The 10,605-nt window shown below is 33.2% G+C and overlaps 1 protein-coding gene across 1 annotated transcript in view; it reads right to left on the bottom strand.

Annotated features, from left to right (window-relative positions):
* LOC135078329 (melanopsin-like) overlaps window positions 1–10,137 on the bottom strand; it is a 47,714-nt gene extending 37,577 nt beyond the window's left edge. Inside the window, exon 1 of the mRNA XM_063972928.1 lies at window positions 10,037–10,137. The gene's annotated coding sequence lies outside the window, so the exon portion shown is untranslated. The remainder of the gene's footprint in view (window positions 1–10,036) is intronic.
* Window positions 10,138–10,605: the final 468 nt, after the last annotated feature.

Raw genomic sequence — 10,605 nt, 5'->3', positions numbered from 1 at the left:
ACACACGTGTTTGTTGTCACGGCAAAAACCACATGGCCGATATTAATTGATTTTAGTTGTGTATCGCTGAGTGTTGCAATTACAGACATTCAATAAATACTTTACGAGATATGAGGGTGGTACAATTTACCCGGCGGTACAATATACCGAACTCTCCCCTACTAGTTTTATTGAATTTTCTACAACAGTACTGATCCTCATTGTATAATGCATGAGTCAAATGACTATTACTCTTAAACTAACTGAGGTATCTTAACCGTTATAGTTATCCTTGAAAGTTCATGAAAAGCAGTAATAGTACCAATTTTTCCAGATTTTTCAAGCCAACAGTTTAGTTTTTAGAGGGAGGGGACGCCCTACTCGAACAAAAATTGGCACTTTAAACTTTAATGTTTTGCAAACGGATCCCTCAATCGAAAAATAGTCTTAGAAACCCCTAATCCATTTTAAAAGACCAATTTCCAATTTAATTTTAATTTAATCTAATTGGGCAGCTTGACTTAGCAACTAGTTAGGAAATAGAGTTCTGAAGAAATTCCGAATACTAAGTGAACTAAATCAAAGAGGATATCGATAAGATGGAGTTCGCAATGCCGAAGATACCAAATCCATCGAAACGGGACTATTATTCCCACTTACAGACATTAGAACAAAAATGGGTTACATTACCTATATGTTCAGAGTTTTCGAACTCCTCCTATGTTCTTCTGATTAATTTCGTTGCGAGTCCAATGACAGTTTAACTTTCCCCCAGGACAAACTTGACCTTCATTGGTTGGGTTTTTGTGGCGGTCAAGCTGTAGATCCTGGCTACACAGGAGTTGCAGTGGTGGAAACGAGAGGTGGGAACAGTCCTGTAATATGTTCAGAGTTTACTTATTTTGTATTAAAAATACAAATAATTCTGGTTTTAAGCCAATATTGAACTGTGATTAATCAGCGAAAGGGACAAACCTATAACAATACTAAGTAAGCCCTTTTACCAATAAAGGATAAGAAGCCATAGGCTTATCCTATTGAGCCATAATGAAGTTCTTTGTCATCGTTATAGGTACTACCTATCGTTTTACATGAACACGATTCCTTGATATGTACATTATGATAATATGCCTTTCTTTGGAGATTTACTTATTCCGTGCTCACTTAATACTTTATGATTCCGTAACATCGTGTTTAATAATAAAATGTTCTTGGAAGATTACATCAAAGCATCCCAAAAATTTCATACAAATATTTTGTCCTCAATAGGATGCTGCCCTACTTATATTTTTAGAAATAAAAGCCAATTTTTGACGCTCCGATAACACAAAATCGGTAAAATTAAATAATCTTATGTGCACATGGACCTCCATGTATGTGCATGGACACGGTTTTGATTTTGTGGCTAGGTCATTTAATGTAAAAAAAATACTATCACATCAACACAAATTGATTGTACTTATTGATCAGTCAGGTCAGTCAGGTGTAGTAATTTTCATATCACACCTTTTTATTGATTTAAAAAGAGTAATATAAATAAATCAAAAACTCCGATAACTTCGCAAGAATCCGCCTCAGTTTTCTAAGAAAATTTGTTTCCATGGAGACAAGCAATAACAAGGAGAAAATGAACTTGCGGTTGGCGACTGTCACTGGTTCTGACGTTGAAACCGATCTATACAGGGTGTGTTGCCAAGCTTCAATTAAATCTTTAAACCTCGCTGGAAAAGCTCGAGTGTTCTAGATGTTTTTAAATTAATTTTTAATGTTTGTCGTATCGTCACTTTTTTACGTAAACTGCACTTTAAAATTGCTCCTTGTTTTTGCTTAGCTATATTTTTACCTAAGCCATTTCGTTGTTAGATAATACAAACACGGAACTTGGAATAAAAACATTAATTTTCACTAAAACTAATAAACTAAAGTGTACTGAAATTATTTATTTATGGTTTTATAATTTCAGTTAGTATAAACTGAAAATTAATAAAAACGGTTGTATTTTGTTTCGAAAAAAACTACTAGCAATGTAAAATTCAGCACTGTAAACTGAGTTCACCCTGTATAAAATAGTAATACTTTTTCTTACAAGAGATATTGGTATGATAATACACCCCCAGAGACACTTTTAGTGAGATAATTTCCGCGGGGGCGGAGATACGATCGAAAGAAAAAACACTCACCTAAAGCTCAGTTTGAAAGCTTATTATAACATTCTTCCTATTTTTATTCATTTATTTATTTATCTATACTAATATTATAAAGCTGAAGAGTTTGTTTGTTTACTTGAACGCACTAATCTCCGGAACTACTGGTCCGATTTGAAAAATTCTTTCAGTGTTAGATAGCCCATTTATCGAAGAAGGCTATAGGCTATACAACATCACGCTACGATCAATAGGAGCAGAGCAATAACGAAAAATGTTGCGAAAACGGGTTTTCACGCGTACGAAGTCGCGGGCACAGCTAGTTTATTGATAAAGGTACACCAACAGCAATACACTATTTTGTCAAATAAGGTAGATAAGTATTAGTAGTATTAAGCCCGTTTACATCATCAATCCCTAATTTTTAAGTGGCCCCTATGAAAACAAAATTCCTGTTATGTGTTACCATAGGGGTCACTTAAAAATTAGGGATTGATGGTGAAAACGGGCATTAGTCGCTAATTTCTAGCGTCAAATATCTAAAATAATTTATTAACATTCAAGAAATTAATTACTTTTAAAATACAACTAATATTATTATTAGTATGATGGAGTTAGTAAATAGGACATACAGAAGTAAACGTTTAGTAGGCAATTAAAATAGTATAAAGTACTACGATTTTGATCAAAATATATTCCTAACATTCCCTATAAAACAAATTAATTGGATTTATGCAATAGACAGTTCCATGGTTTCCCAATAGTACCTAATTGTTAAAACTAAATTGAATCGCCGAAACTCAATTTCAAATTGAATGGGATATCAAGGGAAAATTGTAGGTACAGTCAGTCTCAAAATATTGCTACTCAATTTGTTTTGACGTATTATGGCAAGTCATTTGTTTGTAATCTTAAACTCTGTTAACAATAATTTTCACTAATTTTCCTGCAAATAAGGAAAATGGAGCAGCTAATATTACGAAACGCCAGCAGCGAGGAAATGATGTGATATGAATACTGATAAAAAAGCAATATTATGTATCATTCAACTAATTGAGTTCCTCAGTCAAGGTCAAAATATGCATAATATAAATGATATTAATTGTAATAAAATAATATCAATGGGGGAGGCCTATGTTCAGCAGTGGACGTCCTATGGCTGAGATGATGATGATGATGAATATCATTAAAATAAAAAACTTGATAAACGATATCACGGCTTTAGTCAACTTTGTGAAATGGAAGAGGAAAACTATTATAATGAAATATTTCGCAGCGTAAAAAGCTCAGTTTCTTCAGCGAAGGCAAATACCTTGTAATATAAGAAATAAGAAAGCGCTTCAAGAAAACTTCTGGAGCACGAGAATGTATGAGATTTTTTCCATGTTTCCTAGTGAGGAAAAAGTCACTGGAAACACAATGAGATTACTGAATGGCATGAATCGTTACATGTTCGCGCGTGACTGGTTCCTTAGTGCAATATTTTATCGTGTACAGTTGGACGCATTTACATAGAACTTTCTTACAAATTTATAAAAAGTATTAATACCAGGAAAAATTGGCTACCTACACGAGTACCAGTTCATAGAAGGTACTCGTCTAGAGTGGCTAGTTTTTCTTTGTACGGCGTTATTGGTAATGTACTTAGAACAAAATTAATACCAAATCAGTTTGTATGTTTGGAAGCAATGTTGATTCGCGATGGAAATAGGTAAAGTCCTATTTCTTAAAACTCAAGAGTTGTTTGTTTTGCTGTCCATTTGTGAAAGGGAAAAGTTCGATTAAAACGTTCGATTAAAGTTTTAACAATTATTTTTTTAATTAATCAATACGTGTAATATGAATATACAGGAAGGACAGCAAAAATAATGCCGTTTCTTGTACAAATCTTGCAAGACGAGTTGCTGGACCTTAATCTAAAAATATCTCAGCACCACCCTGTATAATTTCACTTGCACTTACCTCGTACCGTTTAATCAAATTGCTCGTAAGTCCGACGCGTGTATAAATGGTTCTATTCAGACGATACTTGAGAGGGGAATAAACCATTTCTGGGAAAGCAAGGAGCTTCACGAAATCTGTGTTCCACGTTCAACTAGATTATTTTATAGCCGGTATTTCAGAAAAAACGAACTAATATAACTTAGTTATTACAAAATTCACTCTAAAAGTTGGAAGTTACTCGCAAATGTTTTATTTTTGTCTTAATCAATCTCGTTCAATTAAAAGTACCTATATTAAGTAAGATTGTGATCAAGGAACAGCCTATAGAAGAATTAAAATACAGTTAAGTTCGGAGTTCAAAAAGTAAATTAAAACATTATAAATAAACCGCTCCAAACATTTGGTAATTTAGTAAGTGAACTTTACAAATAAAATGTACTGAAACAGATACGGTAAGGTTTTATAATCTTATCATTTCATTATACTACTTAATAAACAATATTGTTACAAAAACACAAAATTCGCTCTAATTTAGGTACACCATAGTAGGTAGGAGCACTATTTCGTAAACACATGGATGCGACATCAACAAAACCCATTAATTTTTAGAGAGTATTATTTTTACAAATAGTATTAGGACGACGTGTTCACATAAAATATTTCTCATACCTACAATTTTTTGAAGGCAACTGTACATTTTCTAGTGATATTCAATAAATTATACGAGAATTGGACGTATCAAATGTACAATATACGGTAATACCCACAAAGGATGTTGTGATTTTCGCGTGGGAAAGCTCGAAATATTTTTCACAATGCCTATGGTTTTATTTGACGTTTTTGTGTGTATTACACAGGATTACAGTGAGTAATATTAAAGTGAGTACTTTTAGGTAACTATTATCGAACAATAAAGCACAATTCTCAATCATTCTTTGCATACAATTTCCAAATAGGCTTGGATCAATGCGAGTTTAGCAGAAACTTTTTGAAAGTTTGAAAAGAAAATGGGGATTTTCCTTTGATAAAAAGTCTACAATGATTATTTTACCTGGAAGATAAGAATTCAATTACCTTTTGCTATATAGAGAAAACAGCGAAAATCTTTTACGTTTGTTTTATTGTCAAAAATGACTTGGTAAAGCTTTTTATAAGCCCATTTAATATTCAAGTCACGAACTGTAAATCGAATACCAGTGTACTTAGATAAGTATTAAAATAAAAAAATGATCTACCTTTTATTTAAAAATTGTGTTATTTTGTGACCTTCAACCGTTTAATAGAGATCTTAATAATAGATTAAATAAAAGACTAGACAGACACGTTTGTATTTAGTATGTATCTAAGGAAATCGTAAATTATTCAGGTTTATCGAATATCGGTGTTTCTTTACGAGATCGAATCAGAAATGAGGAGATCCGTAAACGAACTAAACTCGCTGACATAGCCCGACGGATTAGCAAGCTGAAGTGGCAGTGGGCAGGGCACATAGTATGCAGAACTGACGGCCGATGGGGCAGCAAGGTTCTGGAATGGAGGCCACGTACCGGAAAACACAGCGTGTGACGTCCACCTACAAGGTGGACCGACGACCTAATAAAGGTAGCAGGAAGGCGCTGGATGCAGGCCGCTACCAACCGTGCGATGTGGAAGTCATTGGGGGAGGCCTATGTTCAGCAGTGGACGTCCTGTGGCTGAAATGATGATGAAGATGATGATCGAATTATTCTGCTTTTCCCAAGAATGTGAAACGATCACAAAATAAACCATTTTAGTAGAACAAAAATAACAATGCCGTTATTGGCTGAAACAGAAGCTTTCAGAGACACCGCTACAATTATTTATGGAGACACTGCGCTAAAAGTATTCTGTGATACTGCAAATATGCTAGCTCTATATTTTAAACCATTGAAGTTTATCTAAATTTTGGTGGCCTTGTCTTTTATACTTGTAAATGCATCTACAATAGAGCCAGTGACTATATTGTCATATCCGTTATATTTAACGAAATATTTATTAGACACTAATTACTATACTCCTAATAAAACTATTATCTCTACCGCTGTAGAAAAAATAAATCAAATCAAATCAATGATAAATTTTACATAGTCTACAGGCGCAGGTAAATTATGTAATCTAAAAACCGAATTTATTTTCCCTCTCAATAGGCATTTGAAGTTATCTTTTTACATGGAGCCTTAAAATGGCGAAAATGGCTTACAAGGGACGGCAAACTTGAATCTACCAAAGCGGTTTATCCCGCCTTACCATTCGCGGCAAAGAAAAAACGAATCATAAATGATCGTTTGCTCAAATACAGGGCGTAAGGAATGGTTGGTAGAGCTTGGTTATTGACTTTGGAACTGCAGCTGCATTAGTGGAATTTGTTCTCAGATAGATTGTGACTCCCAGAAAAACATCCAAGTTTTAGATCAAGGTGTGAAATTACTTCCAAACTAAAATCACAATTAATAGTTTCCGTCACAATTACCACTATTGACATCTAATTTAGGAAGATTTTCTCTCACATGAAATCAATTGAAAAAAGCTTAAATGTAAGCTTGTATAAAAATTTAATTTTTCAGCCATTGTTTAGGTATCAGAATTCTGAAACTAGGTTGTTATGCAGTTATTACAACCCACAGTATAATTATAACTCACCAGCCCACACTATAAATAATCTCACTAATATTTTTTACAAACCTGTGTTCACCCCGTATGATCGTAAACGCAAACACAATTCAACTTTAGCTTTGAACGTTTTTCGAGACGGGGCTATACTTACTAGAGAGTTCCATCACGTGAAAATTATTTGGAAAAAAGATATATCGGTATTTGTAAAAAATACGAATCACTTATAACGTAAACCCAACTACACAGGCAGGCAATTTCACTCACGTACTTTGAAGGCAGGTCATTTTCAATTTAAGATTGAATGTATTGGAATTGCTTGACTTCATAAGAGTGGATTTTGCTACAGCTTATTAACCTCTTACCTACGGGAGGCACCTATAGTTGCCAAGTCAAAAGTCACTTCTCAATACGGGTGGCATCTATTGTAATTTTGGCAAAGCCAATACTAAATCACGGTTTACGAAAAAAAAACAATAAAATTGCAAATTAAGTGTAAAATGCGCTTGTGATTATGAAACTACATTAGTTGCAGAATATAATATTCCAAATTTCAGTACCGTAAGTCTCATAAATTTTAAAATATCTTGATGTTAAGTGGAGCAAACAATTTTATAGGTTAAAATACCCCGTATTGAGAGGAGACTTTGGTTTCCAAGGGCCCGTAGGTAAAGGGTTAATATTTATGATTTGAATGTCATACAAATAAAATTCAAGAGAATTCAATAAAAAGGATTTCTCTAATAGAAAAAACTTTATCCCCAAGAAAATAAAGAGCATACTCTGAAACATACTCGTAAATAGAGAAAGAACATTGGATTTTCCGCTATGAGTAGGTACGCAAGTCACGCGTCGGGTTCGAAACTATCCCAATAAATATTTTAACGAAAAATTTAACAATATTTAACGTTTTGCGGCCGGTAACCGGTAAAATTAATTGGCTTGATACTAATGAAACTTAATCGATAACGTTCGCGAACAGGTTAAGCCAAAAAACAAAACTATGTACGAGTATAACCATCGAACATAGCACTTTTAAAGTTATTAACATAATTTTAGTTTCGAAGTGAAACTGATCGAAAATATTGAAAATGTCAAGAGAAACTTATGAATATCAATGAGTAGAATCTTATGTAATCCTAATCTAGATCTTAAAGAATCTTATCTGAAACGTTACCAGGAAATGAATATGCTCTGATGATGGAAATTACTTCAATGACAGGAGGTAGACTTGCTAGAGCCAGTCTCATCGGTTCCTAAGTTTCAGATAAAATATCTAGAAAATAAACAAAAATCTGGCTGACGGTGACATATGCTTGTTTTCACCATCAATTCCTATTTGTAACACATAATATGAATTTTGTTTTCATAGGGGTCACTTAAAAATTAGGGATTGATGATGAGAACGGGCATTACTCTGCCAAATTCTCCATAAGAAATATTTAAATAAAAATTATCTAACTGATATTACAGTGAAGCTAAAACATATTTCCCAAAATTGACATCGAAGAATTTTTACTTATTTCACAACATGGGAATCATGATAACAGATTTCATTTTCACTTAGTTAATCAACTCTCTACTTATTTTTGGCATATTATTCTGACTCACTTAAGAAATTCATCTCATATTTAAGCTCAAAAGAGAGAAGCATAATTTTAGCGTTAACATAACAAACTCTCACTCATATAATCCTTTACAATCCGGGAAAATGACCCGGATATTAATAACCTGTTACCCAATCAGGTTACATAAGCTTATTTACTAGTTTCAGCTGACACATGAATCCAAACACTTCTGAAACGTCTCGAACAGAGGTCTACTCATTACTAGTTCAAAGTTAATCATTAACTTGATTGGCAGAGAGCATTAACCTTTGTAGTTTAATCAATCGGACCACGAGTACGGTATTGTCCGTTACCAAATATGTTACCTAATAGTATACATAATATGAAGATAGTTTTTTGAATAATTATTTTGAATAGGCTAAGTTTTAAGCTAATTTTTTCCAGTGATTTTTTTTATTTATGTTTTTTGCTTAGTTCAATTCTATAAATATGTATAAGTGTTTGTATACAGAAGCAGTATAATTATGTAAAAATCGCACCCAAGAGCTTTCCTAGCTTGCAGGAAATATGAATTTTGTATCATATAATTTCAGGCATTACCTTCTTATTATACCTAGGTACCTAGGTAATAAAAATCAAGTTGATACACGCACATAATAATAATAAGTACGAGTATCACAATGTTTTGTAATTTTATGAGTTCAGTTACCTCCAAGATTTAATACTATATTATTTGGACATTTCTGAAAAAAATCCTGAACAATAAGTAGCGTATGGAACTCAGATATTTTTGTCAGCGTTTTCTTTATACAGGAGATAAAATTTAAAGAAATGTATTCAGTACAAGCTAGGCAATTTTATAATTCAAATACTCCACTGTACCTATAATGTCCATTTTGAAGAGAAAGAAGAATATGGATTGAAAAACAGAAAAAAAAATACATGGTACATTCAAATTATGTCCTTACAAAAGAAATCTGAACATAGGAACAAAGCGTACATCTGCAACTAAATAGGACACTTGCTCTGAATCCTGAATACTAATAGAACTCGATTGTGGAACGAAATGGAGTATGCAATTGGCAATCGGGAAACTTTCCACTTATTCTAGTGTTCTAGTTCCACACAATGGCTGTAAGAGCTTATTTTGCATGATTGACTATGACTGAAACTATTTTATAGCAGCCAGATGTGCACTTTTTAAAGAGACTAATGATTGATTTGGAACAGTGAAGTTTTTTGATAATTATTTCATTGCCGATTTCGATATCGAAACTAGTACCTTTCTGGCTTAAAATAATGGTAAGTCCTATAATTATGTAATTATTATATCTCATTAATTAATTTGAATAAAAAAGATTTTATATTTCTAATTATTATATGTTTTTTAAATTGATGACTTTCATACTTATTCTGTGTTGGTTGCCCAACGTTCTTCAGCTGATTAAACTTCATAAAGAAAACTTTGAGTCATAAAAAGTTACTTAATGTTAATAAAGCCAATTTTCTATAAAAAATTTGCAAAGTTTATATTAATGACGCAAACTTCTAATACTCTGCCCACCGGTCTCACTTTTCTAATTAAAAGTGGTAAAATAAAAAGCCGCAATTAACCCAATTCGGTAAATCTCAGAAGTAAGGTTTGAACTAAATAGAAGTTCAACCCTCTCAACAAACTTTGTCAACTTTCTATAACATCACAAAAAATCTACTAAACTTTCTCAAATATTGCATTATCCCTTCCAAATGTAATTTAAAACACTTACCTACCAAAAAATCCACTGGAATTCAAAACCAAACAGAACTTTGAAACTGCACAGAATTCGCGAATGAGAGTCACTCCGAGCGAACGCACGACCTTACCGATTCGCGCCCGGACAACCACTGAGGTTCGGGATGGATCCCTCCTATATATATGCCCTTGGGATTTCCCTGCAACCACCTGTTCCGTCTTTCGACATAGCAAAGTATTAACGAAACTAAACAAAATAGGGGCTGGATTCACGTGTCAAAGATTTCGTCAGCGGCAATTTCGAAACTCAAAGTTAAACTTCTTAAAGTTCCCGAAGCTTTGTATGGGTTTAATTGCGAAAATAAACAGTTGTAAAGGGATTTTCAAAATGTTCCTTTCAATTTCTTTGTTTTCCTCTATATCGGGAACACGAATGTTTTGATATTTCGTTTAAAATTTCCCTTAAGGAAAATTGCCATTATAAGTTTTGGAAAGCTATTAGAAGGAAGTTATGCTCAATGATTGACAGGGTGCTAGAAAGCTCTATCAAAAGTTCTACGAAAGTTTCTAACTTACGGCATTACAAACTTTCATGATAAGTCGATAA

This window comes from Ostrinia nubilalis, chromosome 14, assembly GCF_963855985.1.
Source record: "Ostrinia nubilalis chromosome 14, ilOstNubi1.1, whole genome shotgun sequence".
Classification (NCBI taxonomy): Eukaryota; Metazoa; Arthropoda; class Insecta; order Lepidoptera; family Crambidae; genus Ostrinia; species Ostrinia nubilalis.
Note: the sequence above shows the minus strand (reverse complement) of the source record. Positions and strands in the feature narration are given on the sequence as shown.